This window comes from Sturnira hondurensis, unplaced genomic scaffold (assembly GCF_014824575.4).
Source record: "Sturnira hondurensis isolate 20B ecotype Veracruz unplaced genomic scaffold, ASM1482457v3 Scaffold0004474, whole genome shotgun sequence".
Lineage (NCBI taxonomy): Eukaryota > Metazoa > Chordata > Mammalia > Chiroptera > Phyllostomidae > Sturnira > Sturnira hondurensis.
This window is the reverse complement of record NW_028077105.1, coordinates 9,179,333-9,193,997: the sequence shown is the minus strand read 5'-3', so window position 1 is coordinate 9,193,997 and position 14,665 is coordinate 9,179,333. Positions and strand designations below refer to the sequence as shown.

Genomic DNA, 14,665 nt, shown 5'->3' with positions numbered 1-14,665 from the left:
TTTCCCATACTATTTTTGTCAGCTCCCTTGTCTAATTTCTACCTACCGTCTGTGCTACTTATTCTCTATACCTTTCCCTCCCTTCTCCTCCTCCCACTCCCCTGTTGCTAACCCTCCATGTGATCTTCATTTCTATGGTTCCACTCCTGATCTAGCTGTCCTCTTAGTTTGCTTTTGTTTTAGGTGTGGTTGTTAATAACTGTGAGTTTGCTGTCCTCTCACTGTTTGTATTTTTTATCTTCTTTTTCTTAAATGAATCCCTTTAACATTTTATAAAATAAGGGCTTGGTGATGATGAACTCCTTGAACCTGACCTTATCTGAGAAGCACTTTATCTGCCTTTCCATTCTAAATGAAAGCTTTGCTGGATAAAGCAATCTTGGCTGTAGGTCTTTGGATTTCATGACTTGGAATACTTCTTTCCAACCCCTTCTTGCCTATAGGGTTTCTTTTGAGAAATCAGCTGACAGTCTGATGGGAAGTCCTTTGTAGGTGACTGTCCCCTTATCTTGCTGCTTCTAAGATTCTCTCCTTCATTTTAATCTTAGCTAATGTAATTATGTTGTGCGTTGGTGTGTTCCTCCTTGGGTCCAACTTCTTTGGCACTCTCTGAGCTTCCTGGATTTCCTGGAAGTCTATTTCCTTTGCCAGACTGGGGAAGTTCTCCTTTATTATTTGTTCAAATAAGTTTTCCTCTCGTGGCTCTTTCTTTCCCCCTTCTGGTACCCCTATAATCCGGATGTTGGAACGTTTAAAGATATCCTGGAGGTTCCTAAGCCTCTCCTCATTTTTTTGAATTCTCATTTCTTCATTCTTTTCTGTTTGGTCATTTTTTTCTTCCTTCTGGTCCACTCCCTTGATTTGAGTTCCCGTTTCCTTTCCATCACTATTGGTTTCCTGTGCATGTCCCTTCATTTCAGTTAGTTTAGCTTTCATTTGTTCCTCTAATTTGTGACTAAAATCAACCAGTTCTGTGAGCATCCTGATCATCAGTATTTTGAACTGTGCATCTGATAAGTTGGCTATTTCTTGGTTGCTCAGAGTTATTGGCTCTGGGGCTTTGAGCTGTTCTTGAGCCATAATGTTTTGGTCTGTTCGAGCCTGTTACATATGAGGGGCGGAGCCCTAGGTGTTCACCTGGGCAGGGCAACTCAGTCTTCAGGTTGTGATGCTCCGGGGCAATGGGGGTTCCCTCTGCTGCTTCCTGGAAGCTGCTGGGGCCTGCATGGTCTGTCTCACTGCTTGCTCCTTTGCCTGGTTTATCTGCGCATGTATGTGTGAATGTGGTCAGCCTGACGCCTTGCACCCTCACTGGGTCTTCCTCCTGCAACCCCACTCCTGGGATCTGCCAACCACCGCTGACACTCCTGGGTAGGTTTGGCCGAGTTTTCCTGCACAACCCCGCTCTGCCAGCCACTGGCTCTGCCCTTCTTACCATTCTGGATGAATGGTTCATTGTTGTCGGACTTCCATACAGTTCAATTTTCTGTGTTTTGGTTGTGTTTTTTGTTACTAAAACTTTTTTGTCTTTAAACTTGATTGTACGAAGAGGTACAGTGTTTCCATCTATGCCTCTATCTTGGCTGGAGGACTACCCTATAGTTTTTTAAATCAGCTTTGTTATCTTGCTGGTGCCATCGATAAGTAAATACATTTTAGGTACATACCATTTTCAAAAGACTAGCCTTCTCCAAAGATCACGGTGGGCTACAATATTTACATTATACCCTATTCCTGCTGCCCATTATTGTAACCCTTTTGTTCTATTTGACCACTGATACTTAGCCTATGTTACTCTGCATCCCATCATCCCTAATACAGTTAGGGAACCTGTCTCACTGGTAGCATTCCCTGTGGTCATCACTGACCTACAGAAGTCAGCCACCACAGGCTTTCAAGGACACTGGTTTCTAATGCCTTAGTTAAGCAAGGATCCTCTAGCTCTCCTTAGAATATATAATAGATAAGGAGTGCAGAGGTTATAAATGATAAATATTTCAAACACTTATTTCCTTAAACTTTTGGACTCCTTTTTCTACATTATGCTGGGGAAGTTCTGGCATACGGATCTCATTTAATTGTCAACAAAACAAATTACTAAAGATATTTCTAGCTGCTCAAGTTAACATATACAATCTAGAATATCTGGCAAATTTACCCATTTCAAAAAATTGGTACCATCTCCTGTTATATTCTGTCCATCTTGGTCTCATACTCAGAAAATGCACGCCCACATCTATGCATCAGGTATGCTCCATGTACATTAGACAAATAGTGTCATTCTTTTGGTAAATGAGCTATTTCTTCCCCATTTGGACTTTGTACCTGCCACTCTGAGGCATGCTTATTAGTGACCACAGTTATGGATCCAGCGGCAACAAGGATGGGCCCCCAATGATGGCCTCATTCTAATTCTCAGAACATATGTTACCTTACGTAGCAAAGGCTCTCACAGTGTGATCAAGGATCCTGGGCTGTGTCCTGAGTTACTCCAGTGAGGTCAATGTAATCATAAGTTCCTTTAAGAAAGGGAGAGGGAGTTCGGAAGAGGAGGTCAGTGTGATGGGATATCAGAGGATCTTTCATGCTACTTTTGAAGATGGAGCAGGAAACATGAACCAAGGACCGTAGGCAGCTTCTAGAAGTCAGAGAAGCCAAGGAAGCAGATTCTGTCCTGGAACCTCCAAAAGAGAATAAAGTGTTGCTGTCACTTTGATTTTAGCCCATGTATCATGATGTTGAACTTCTGACTCAGAGAACTGTAAGACAAACCTTGATGCTGTTTTAAGCCACTATCTAAGGTAATTTGTTCCAGCAGCAATAGAAAACCCAAACAAGGTGGGGCGATTGGGTGTCCCATTAACAGGTAATTGCCTTGAGTGAGGATCTTAAAAGACATTCAAGAAAGAGGAGGCAAGTGTTCTCAAAAGCAGAAAAAGGAACTACCGTATTTTGCAGCCATGTTTTTGTGTACATTATACATGGGGTTATTATACCCAATTGGTATGTAATCATTCTACCCATGTATAATGCACATCTTTACTTGTCCCTCAAGATTTTGGGCAAAAAGGTATGCATTTAATTGGCAAAATATGGGTATTTTATTTCTGTTCTCACAGGAATACCTGAAATGCTGCATTTGAGTCAACTAAGTCTCAGGTGTTATTCCTTCTTCATTATTGTCCAAGTCACACCAGGTTACTTAGAAAGTCTGTATGTTTATGTTATCTCGTAATTATGCAAACTGCTCAGTTACATTTTGCATCTGGCTTTAGCAAATTGTCCCAGAAATAACTACGAAAAATAAGGCATTCTTTCAGGAGAAGTGTAAACAAGTTTCTCATCATCATTGAATAGAATAATAAAATGTTAGGTTAAGCAGTAGGTGTTAAAGAAAGCTTTTTTAAAAGTAATATTAGTAATTTGAACATGTTTAAATTTCAATGCATACAAATAAGAGAAAAAAGGTTGATCATAAGGGGACTAATCAACGAAATGCGGAGCCAGGAAAAGTGCAGACCTGAGTACAAACGGATGAAGAGAAAAGAGTAAGATCTAGAACACAGGCACCATGATTCACCACTAAGACAAAGAAAGGGAATGAAATAAATGTGGCAACATGAATTTGTTGGATAGTGACAGGGAAAATGTCACAGAATGATTTTTTTCTTGAACTTTGCCTTTTCTCTCTAAATAAAGTATGAAACGAAGAATAATAGAAGAAAGGGAAGAATTAGAATGAGAGAAGTGAAGAAAATATGCAACAACTATGGACAACAGAAGAAATAATTGATTAGAAACCTTGGTTAGAAAGCTATACAATGAAATTTTAGGAAACAGAATCTAAGCATAATTAAATAATGTAAATTTATGGCTGTAATTTTCTTTAATAGTGTTCATTCTCCTGTGTATAGGGGCAATGGGAAAGCAAATTCCATTAACGTACATGGGGGGATCCCCTAGAAAGGAATTATTTATGAACCATTGTGTATTTATTCTTACAGGTTTAAACTTCAGTCACCTACAAAGTACTCTCCAGTTGATGTAATACACCTATCTAGATCTTTATTCCACTGCTCAAAACAGTTTTTAAACTCATTAATTTTTATGCTTTTTAGTGCTTCTGCAATTTTTTTGTTTGTTTCACCTCTTCCACATTGGCAAAATGTTTCCCTTTGTGGATTTATTTCATTGGGGAAAAGAGTCACTCAGGACATGATCATGTGAATAGGGAGGGTGGGGAATGAGGGTCATATGGTTTTGGTTAAAAATTGCTGAACACTCAGAGGGGTGTGGGCAGGTGTACTCACATATCACCTATCATGAAATGGGCGAACTCGTTGAGTCTTCAAAAAAATTTCACATAGGCCAAATGCAACTTCTCACAACAATGCCAGCTAGTACACTAATGCAGGTAAGTCCCTAGAACACTCATGTAGCAGGGGGAAGCCTGTACTACAAGGGGCTCACTATCCAGAAGATAGTTCCAGTTTTGGGGGGCCCCCTTGTATATTCTTTCATATTAGTTTTCCGCTTCATTGGCTAGATACCCATAAGTAATATTGCTGGGCCATAAAGTAATTTCACTTTTAATTTTTTGAGGAAACTCCATACTGCTTTCCACAGTGGCTGCACCAATCTGTATTCCCACGAACAGTGCATGAGAGTTCCCTTTTCTTCTCATCATTAACAGCATTAGGTGTTTTTTGATTTATTGATGATAACCATCCTGAAATGTGTGAAATGGTAGCTCATTGTAGTTGTGATTTGTAGTTCTCTGGTGACTGGTGATTTTCATATGTCTATTGGCCATCTGTATGTCCTTTTTAGAGAAATGTCTATTCAAGTCTTTTGTCTACTTTTAAATTAAGTTGTTTGTTTTTTCTGGTGATGAGTTGTTTGAGTTCTTTATAAATTGACCCCTTATTGGGTACATTGTTGGTGAGTATCCTCTTCCATTCAGTAGGTTGTCTTTTCATTTTGTCGATGGTTATCCTTGCCTCACAAAAGCCTTTTAGTTTGATGTAGTACTATTTGTTTATTTATCGATTTTTTATTTCCTTTGCCTGAGGAAATATGTCAGAAAAAATATTGGTAGGAGAAATGTCAGGGATTTTACTGTCTATGTTTTCTTCTAGGTCTTACATTTGAATCTTTAATTCATTATGAGTTTATTCTTGTATATGGTTTAAGAAGGTGGTCAAGTTTCACTTTTTTCATCTATCTGTTCAATTTCTCAAACATCATTTATTGACTAGACTGTCTTTACCCCATTGTATCTTCTTGCTTCCTTTTCAGAAATTAACTGACTGTATAGTTGTCTGTTTATTTCTGTTTCCTCTATTCAGTTTTTTTGACCTTTGTATTCGTTTTCTACCATTTCCATGCTGTTTAAGTTACTATGGTTTTGTAGTATGGTTTGAAATACTTCCCCCATTGTTTTTCTTCTTCAAGATTTCTGCCAATATTTGTGTCCTATATTTTTTAATTGAAATGTTAAATACATAAATTTAAAGATTTTTTCAAAAATTCATATTGAGCTAGATTTTTGTATTCTGTGAGATAAGGATTAATGCTTTGTTTTCCATATTTATACCCAGTTGTTCTAGCACCATTTATTGAAAATATTACCTTTAGCCCATTGAATTACCTTGTCATATTTGTCAAAGATTAATTAACCACACATGTGTAGTCTACTCAATACTCTGTATTTTGTACCTTTGATCTATAGCTTGATTCTTATACCAATGACAAATTGTCTTGATTTGGTAGCTGCAATTTTCTTGAAATTAATGCATGTGCTTCAACTTTGTGTTGTAAGAAAACTATTTTGGTTAATCTTGTTTCATTTCGCATTTCCATATAATTTTAGAATTAATCAACTTAATAATTATCACCAAAAGCCTGTTTATTTTATTGGAATTGTATTGAAGCTGTAGCTAACATGTGGAGACTTACTGAAACAATATGGAATCCATGAATTCATGAACATAGTATATTTCTGCATTTCTTTAGAGGTATTAAAACCTTGTCCAACATTGTTTTGAAGTCTTGAACATACAAGTTTTCCATATATTCAACCAAAGCATCAAGGACCTCACTGTGCGTATTTCTGGAGCCTTTTTCTGTGTAGATCCCTCATCTGTGGGAAGCTGTCCTGCGATTTCCAAACACCTGAATCTCCTTAAATCTCTGAAAGAACTTTTTATTGAAAGAACTTTTTCTTTTAACAAAATTATTGTGTTCTTTTCGGAATCTTCACCATGAACTAAGTTCTAGACTGTGATTACAAAACAGAAATCCAGGGCCATACAAGGCTCACTGGTTTATTTCCTGTCCCTCAGTTGTTTCATATATTTTTGCCCAGTTTTCTATTGATGGTAAAAAAAACTAGTTGGATGTTTGCTACTCTACCTTGGTCAGAAGCCGAACTCCTAAAAATCATCTGAGGTTAAAGTATGAGATAAAGATTTAAGTTCTTCCATTTCTAAGTAGTAAATGAATTCTCAGAGTGCTATTTTAAATCTTTGTCCATTGATACATGATATTAATTTTATCATAAAGTTAATTCTTAAGTATGCTTATGTCTCTTTCTGGAATTGCTATTCTTTTCTATACATACGTTTGCTTATACTTAATAAAGTGTCAAATAGTTTATTAATAATAATTTGAAATGTATTTTAGAATCTTATTGTGCTAGATCCAGTAATTATTTTTCTTTTCTTGTATTTTATTTGTATAATATGTTATGATGACAATATAGGAATATAAAGTTGTGTATATTTTTAATGTCATTAGTCCCCAGAATTTTTCTTTTTTATTTAAAAATGTAATGTGAAGTAGATATTATTCAGAATTTAGTTATTTAGTAATGTTTAGATTTAGTGAAGGACAAGAAATATTTGTCTGAAGAAATTATTCATTATTAAAACATTTTTATTTTCTCTATGCTTTGTTGCAGATAAATGGATGAATTTGTGTATCTAAGCCATTAGTAAGAATACGTGTACAAATTCAAAGTAATGTTAATACTTGTGAACTTATAAATGCTAAATATAATCTAATGGTTTAAGATGAATATTCTACATAATAATTGAGAATGGCACTCCTGAGTCCCACTTGCACTGAGAAGGAAGTAGGAGATGATAGAGAGGACTTGATTTGATTCAATATTATAGCAATAAAAGTATATATCTGAAGACTGAGCAACTTATGTAGGAGATTGAACTGAACTAAATAAATAAAAAATTCCAATAAAAGTACGAAGTTTTGAAATTGAATATAATATTATGTAGAGACATAGGAAATTCATATATGGAAGCTATAGCTAAAATTAAGTTTGTAGAAAGAAATATAAATATTGAAAACCTTATGTACATGCAGGAGATATATGAAAAAAAGAAATTGTTCATTTTACTCTAGAAGGATTTGTTGAACTTTGATCATCCATCCAATCTACAAATATTTACTGAGCAACTGTAATATAACACTGTGTTCTCAGTATACAGTTATGTAAGACCTTCTTTAACTTCACTGAAACCACATGTTCCTAAAGATCAAATTAATTTTGACACAGTGTTGAAGGCGATAATATATACAGCATGTGTGCTCTTAATAAATAAGTGTATGATCTATACATTTAATGACATTAATAATAATATGCTACTATTATGATTTACCTTACTATATCAATATTTCTCAGCTTTTAAAATATTGCTTTATTGTATTTACATATTTTATATCAAACAAGCAACATAGCAAGCCTAACAACAGAAAAATATTATCACGTTATCACATTTTCAATCAATGAGAAAACAGAGCTATAATTTTCCCTTCTTTTTTAAAAAAATATATTTTATTTTATTTTTTGAGATTATATTTATTTATTTTTAGAAGGGAAGGGAAGGAGAGAAGAAGAGAAATATCAATGTATGGTTGCCTCCCATGGGTCCCCTGCTGGGAACTGGCCTGCAACCCAGGCGTGTGCCCTGACTGGGGATCGAACCGTGATACTCTGGTTCGCAGGCCCGCACTCAATTCACTGAGCTACACCAGCCAGGGCTAATTTTCCCTTCTGAATTTGCTCCTTTCCCTTGGGCTTTAGTTAAACATGAGAAAACTAATGTTGTACCTGGTTAGGTGTTGGAAAGGAAGAAGCTCCTGGGGTAGCAAAGGAGGTTATGAAAATGGGGAGACTGAAGACTGTGGAAAGTCCTCTTCTAACATCATGGCTGCTGTCTAGCTCAGGAGTTCAAACTGGGACGATTGCTGCACACTCCGTGTTAACTGCATTGCCCCTTTACCTCCTTCTTGCCCTAGGCATTCACTTCCTCCTTTTTCAACCTCATACCATCTCATGTTTCCTGTTCAGAGAAAGTAGGACTCAGGAGTGCCATTGTAGAATATTTGAGAATACAGGAGCATTATGTCCCCTGGTTCTCCACTGCACACCATCAAGGTAGCTTCCTAAAACTCTAACAGATCCTCTATGAGAAATTCTATTTGAGGATTACATGCAACAAGTATCAAATGTACAGGTAACACATATATTATAAATCCTCATTATTAGTGAACTGTCTTTGTGCATAAGCAATGCAGAAAGAAACAAGTATCCCACTATTTTAGATTAGACCATCACTGCAGGTCTGGTACCTGGGTTATTTATTACTTGAGAATGTCTAACTTACTCTCATATTGAAATGCGCCTCTTAGAAGGAACTTTACTCTCTCCGTCTCCCTGCCAAATTTCAGCATTATTGTTCCCATTTTCTGGGATGTGATATCATGATCCTTCTCTGTGTCCTTTTTGGTGATGATAGAACTCATTCCACTTCAAGTGATCTTGAAGACTCTCTGTATCAAGCTACTTCTTTTCCTGATGCCTTTGAAACAGATATGTGAACAAACATTTAAGCTTCTAATGGAATATGCCTCTTACCAATTTCTAAGTCAACTCATGTATATTGTTTATGTGAGAGACATCATAATGGCACAATGCTGGTGCCATGCATAGAATTCTTCCACTTTCAAACTTTAGGAATTTACTATGAATGGGAATTGACCATAAAGGAAAATAAAACTGATTTTTATGGAATGAATTTTTATACCTTGAGCAACAATTTCCAAAATAAGGCCCCAGAATATCCTGTGGGGTGAATCATAAAACACAAATAAATTCAGCATAATAAATATAAACTCTATCTCATATTTAGATTCAGTACACTTTAACATAACACTCTCTCATATGTCCTATTGAAGAAATCTGCTTGACATAATATTTCCTAAATTTATTTTAAAAGTAATTCGGTGCATTAGTTAGGAGCCCAAGGTCTATAGTCAGATCACATCCGGTCTCTGCCATTTTCTAGTTATGTGACTTTGGGTGAATTATTTAAGCTCTCTGTTTCTTAGTTGCATAATCTAAAGCCTCACAGGTTTCTTGTGAGGATTGAATAAATTAATATATGTGAAGTGCTTTTAGTAGTACTTGATGGAAATGCTCCAAAAAACCATCTGTGATTATGAATTGACTTTGATATCCTTTTTTCATGTAGCACTTACTAATAGTTTGTTATTAATAATACATTTATCATTACTAACTAATTCCCAAATGCTATTTATGCATTAGCTGGAGGGTTTTTTTTTTGGTCAGTTTTGAGCTGCTATAACAAAATGCCACAGACTGAGTGGCTTAAACAACCAATATTTACTTCTCACAGTTATGGATGGTAGAAAGTCCAATATCCATGTGCTGGCAGGTCCTGTGCCTGGTGAGGACCCACTTTCTGGCTTGGAGATGACTGTATTCTCCTGTATCTTCACGTGATGGGGAACAGAGAGTGAGTGATTAAGATTCCGTCTTTCTTCTTATAAGGGTGCTAATCCCACTAATGAAGGTACCACTTTCATGACTTCATTGCTGGTCACAGGCCTCACCTCTTAATATCATATTAGGTATCAGAATTTTAACATGTGAATTTTAGGGGGGCACAAATATTCAGTCTGTAACACCCCTACTTCTACCATTTATTTTTATCCTAAAATAAACAAACAGGCATAGATTAAATCATTTTACTCAATAAACGAACACTTACATAGCAAGACATAAATATCAGACTTATATTTTGTAGGTAGAAACATACAAGGTAGAAACCTTGGTTTGTTTGACTTTGGGGCTTGTGCCAGCAATGAACTGGCTTAACAGTCTTCTTGTATTTATTTAAGGTATTGTACTTGAGGCGTTAAACATGACCATCAGCTACCAGATTTCAATCTCATGAAGGCAGGCGAAGGTGGGGAAATGGAAACATCTGTAAGAGTGTCAACAATAAAAAGAAAGAAAGAAAAGATCTCAATTGCAAAAGTATTTATGGTGTTCTGGGAACTTTGCCTATCTAAGAGTACTGTCTAGGGACAGTTTTCCATGGCTGATCACATCAGGGCTAAATGCCTGATCCACGACTGGATGGTCAGTTAGTTGCCTGATGAATTCTTTCAAACAGGAGTAATACTGATACAATGAACAATTCCTAACTTTCGCTTGGGACATCTGAATATTAGGTATACCAAGAAGGAATCTTTAATCTCACGAATTCAGGGTAGAGAATCAGAATGTTGCTAATTCACCATAGGTTCCAAACATTCCTGTAGAACAAAGAGTCAGGTGCACCCGATTTTCACTAGAGCTACTACTTTATTGCGATTTCTATCAGGCTGGCTTGTTGTTGTTCATGTTTTTCCTTCTTCCCATATGTTCTTTTGGGACAGGAAAATTTTCACTATTTAAGGTGGTTCAGAAGCTGCTAGTACTTTTTCTAACCCTACCTATCACGAATATCAATATTCATACTTGTAAACATCTTTGTTTTATAATTAGAGAAGAAGGGAAGAATTTTAATTATGGGTAGGGATTTTTTGACAGAAAAAGAATAAAGAAAATGTTTCTTTAATTCTGAGTTCATTACCCTTTAACAGGGAATTCAACTTAGCAAAAGGGGTTAGAAAGACATATAATTTTCCCCTTACTATTGAAAGAACTGTGTGGTATCCAGAGCAAGAAATTATGACCAAATCTGATGGAACTGTTTACGTAGGCACTGTGAGTCCAGGGGCCCTGCAGGGCAGGGTCTGTGCTCACAGAAGTGTGGCCCACAGTTAGTGAAGAGGTTATTTTCCCAGATCTGCATTCAACACAACATCCTCCTAGTCCTTTACCGCCAGTCTGAATGCTTGGGGCATTGGAGTTTTCATGGCTAGAAGAAGTGACCCTTTTCCGACGCTTTCTGCAGGCAGGGGGTGTGAACGTTAGGAGCCCACAAGGAGCGCTGAAGATTAGTGTAAATGTGATATGATGGCTATAGCTGACAGACTGCTTCCTAAGCACAATGAAACAAAGATCCTTTGAGCACTTCCAGGAAACAATTCAAAACCCAGGGAACAAGTAGAGGGGGGGTTTCTTCTGCTTAGAATGAAGGGAGAGAGGAGGCTGACTCATAATTAAATAACTCTCCATTTCTAAAAATCAGTCTGTCAGTGTTTGGGAATGCTGGTTTTAATTAAAATAAATCCCTATTAACTGAGAGAATATCAGCATATCCTAAAAGATCACTTCCAACCTGAGAGAGCTTAACTCACGCAATTATATTACATACTACCTACAAGAAGTACAGACAGCAACAGTGAAGTGTTTTTCTACTGAGTTAATTTGGGGATAGAAAAGACAGAGAGTTATTTATTTATTTATTGCCATTTAAACCAGAAATGGTTGCTATCAAAAAAATAAACAACAAAGAATGACACGGTAGAAATTCCCTCATAGAAATAGATGAGTTGCATCAATTTGCACAATTTAACAAATTGTTAATGATTGTTGTAAAAGTATAGGTACTTCTTAGTCACCTTTTCATTTTGGAAAAAAGTTATAAACTGACTAGAAGTTACAAAAATGCAGAGAGGGTCCGTGTACCCATCATCCAGCTTCTGTCGGCGGTGGCATTTTAACAGTACATTCCTTATACCAGGAGACAGATCCTAGCAGACTACAGTGCACTAAACCAATTCCTTAAATACCACAAACCACTCAAACTCAGCACAGATCACAATGATAATTTGAATGCTTCTGTGAGTATTAGAGAAGTGTATCTGTAATTTAACGGCTTCTATTTCCAGATGATTTTACTGAAGAGTTCCGCCAAGGGCTTAAAGAGTATCAGTTCTACCAATCCCTTCCAAAAAACAAAGGAGAGGGAAACAGTTTCTCATGCTTTTTATTGAGGTTAGCATTACTCTAATACCAAAACAGAAGCTGTACCAAAAAGGAATAGAACTTTTGAATATAGACAAAGCCATTATTAGAAAATATTAGCAAATTCAATCAACAATATACTTAAAATTATACATAATAATCAATTGTATTTTTTAAAAGCTTTTATTTCGTTTTAGAGAGAGGGGGACAGAAGAAGAAAGAGAAAGAGAGAAACATCAATGTGTGGTTGCATGTCACATACTGCCTACTGGGGACTTAGCCCACAACCTAGGCACGTGCTCTGACTGGGAATCAAACAGGCGACCTTTTGATTCACAGGCTGGTACCCAATCCACTGAGCCACACAGCCAGGGCTCAATTGTATTTTACTGTAGTTATGCAAGGCTAGTTCACACCACTCAAAAAATTGATTGCTATGTATGCAGGCTAAAAACTACAAACCTATTATGAAAGAAATAAAGATGGTCTAAATAAATGGAGAGGGAAATTATGTTCATGGATTGGAAAGTTCAATATAATAAAGATGTCAATCTAATCAATAGAACAAATACAACTCCCGCCAAATTGTTAACAAGATTTTTTTTGTTGAAGACATAGGCAAATGTATTTTAATATATGAATGGAAAAATAACAGAACTAGAATTGCAGTTTTGAAAGAAAAAGAATAAAGCTAGAGGAATTAAATTACCCAATTTTAGTACACTAAAATATATGTATTTTATATGTGTTATAAAATACAGGTGTGGGCAAAAGTATGTTTACAGTTGTTTTTTATGAAAAATAATACAATAATAAATATTAATATGAGTAAACTGTTTTGCAACTCACAAATGTAAATCTACTTTTGTCACCCCTATATATATGTTTCAATACACAGTAAAAATATACATACACTTTCTATGTCTCTACTTAACATGCTCAATCCTTCTGGTTTTTAAATATATAAAAATATAATTATAGTGATGAATGTGTTTCATGTTCTATTTGCTAATTTTAACATCTATTCCAGTTACTGGTCAGTTACAATTGATTGATTTTTCTCCTAACATAATTTCCTGCTTCTTTGGGTGCCTGATGATTTTTTAAAAAAATTGAATGACAGGAAATATAAATGTTACTTACTTGGAAATATGCATGTTACTTGGCTATATGTGTGTGGAGCTCCATCTGCAGAGTTCCACCCTGCCAGAGACTTTTTACAGCTAGAATGAGGACTCAGGCCCCTGAAAAGCCAAGGGGCGAGGTTCCATCACCCCTTTTCTATCATCCCCTAAGTCCTTCCCTGATGGCCCCTTTACAACCATGCCTGTCTGAGGTCGGCCCTCCCTTGAGGACTTTTACCCATCATTGGCTGATCAGTCATCCACCTGGGGCCAAGCAAGGTGACGCAAATGACAGAGGCTATGCCCCTGCAAGGGGGATAAGCTTTGTTTCCTTAGTGGCTTATGGTCCCAAGGTCTTTTTACTCAACCTTAGTTCTGGGGGTTACAGCTTCTGGAACCAGGCAGGGTGCTTCCAACCCTTCAGTGTGGTTCCAACATATTCTTTTGTATTTTTGGAAATATTCTTGCTCTTTTTTCTCAATGCAGTTATTTGGAAACAGTTTTATTTGTTCTGGTCTTGTTTTTAAAATTTGTTTTTCAAAACAAGAGCAGCATTTAATCTATGACTGATTTTTCTCTATTGCTGAGTCAAAACCCTTCTTAGCATTTTTACACAATGTATCTTGAGCTATAAGGTTTCCTAGTCTAACTGGTGGGAACAGGCACTATTTCTGGTCTTGGGTGAGCACCAGGTACTGGTTCCTCTAATTATGTCAGGTGCTTTTTTTTTATCTTGGGCCTTGGCTGTCTCCCCTTATTTATGCACCAACAAACACTTGTTAGTGTACAATACTAGAGGTGAACTTTCCGTAGTTCTCTGGGACTTACTCTCTGTGAAGTTATCATCTCACTGGTGCTTTTTCCTTTAACTCTAAGTCATCTTGGGCTTTCTGGATTTTCAGCTCAGTTTTCTCTTCTACCCAGGAAGTCTGCCAACGTCCTTCTGCATAAATTCTCTGTGTACAGAATTCTGGAAGGTCTTTCAAGGCAGTAAGCTGGGGCAGTTGAACGAACCTCATTTTACATCTCCCAGGGATCATCGTCCCTCATCTGATATATTGAAAATATTGTTTCATATATTTTTTCATATATTGTTTCAATATTTTGTCAGTATTGTTTCATATTGTTTCATATATGCTTTGTTTCAGTTGTTCCAAGTAGGAGGGTGAATTCTATCCCTGTTATTTCTTGTCCAGATGGAAAAGTCCCATCATTCTATTTCTCACTTGGACATTTTGAATGTTTTCTCCATCCATTCCTTCCCTCTATTTTCTCTATTTCCCTCTATTTACTCTCT

At 36.5% G+C, this 14,665-nt stretch overlaps 1 pseudogene; it reads right to left on the bottom strand.

The window, feature by feature from the left end:
- LOC118986777 (GTP-binding nuclear protein Ran-like) overlaps positions 1-14,408 on the bottom strand; it is a 33,585-nt pseudogene extending 19,177 nt beyond the window's left edge.
- Between the last annotated feature and the right edge of the window lie 257 nt (positions 14,409-14,665).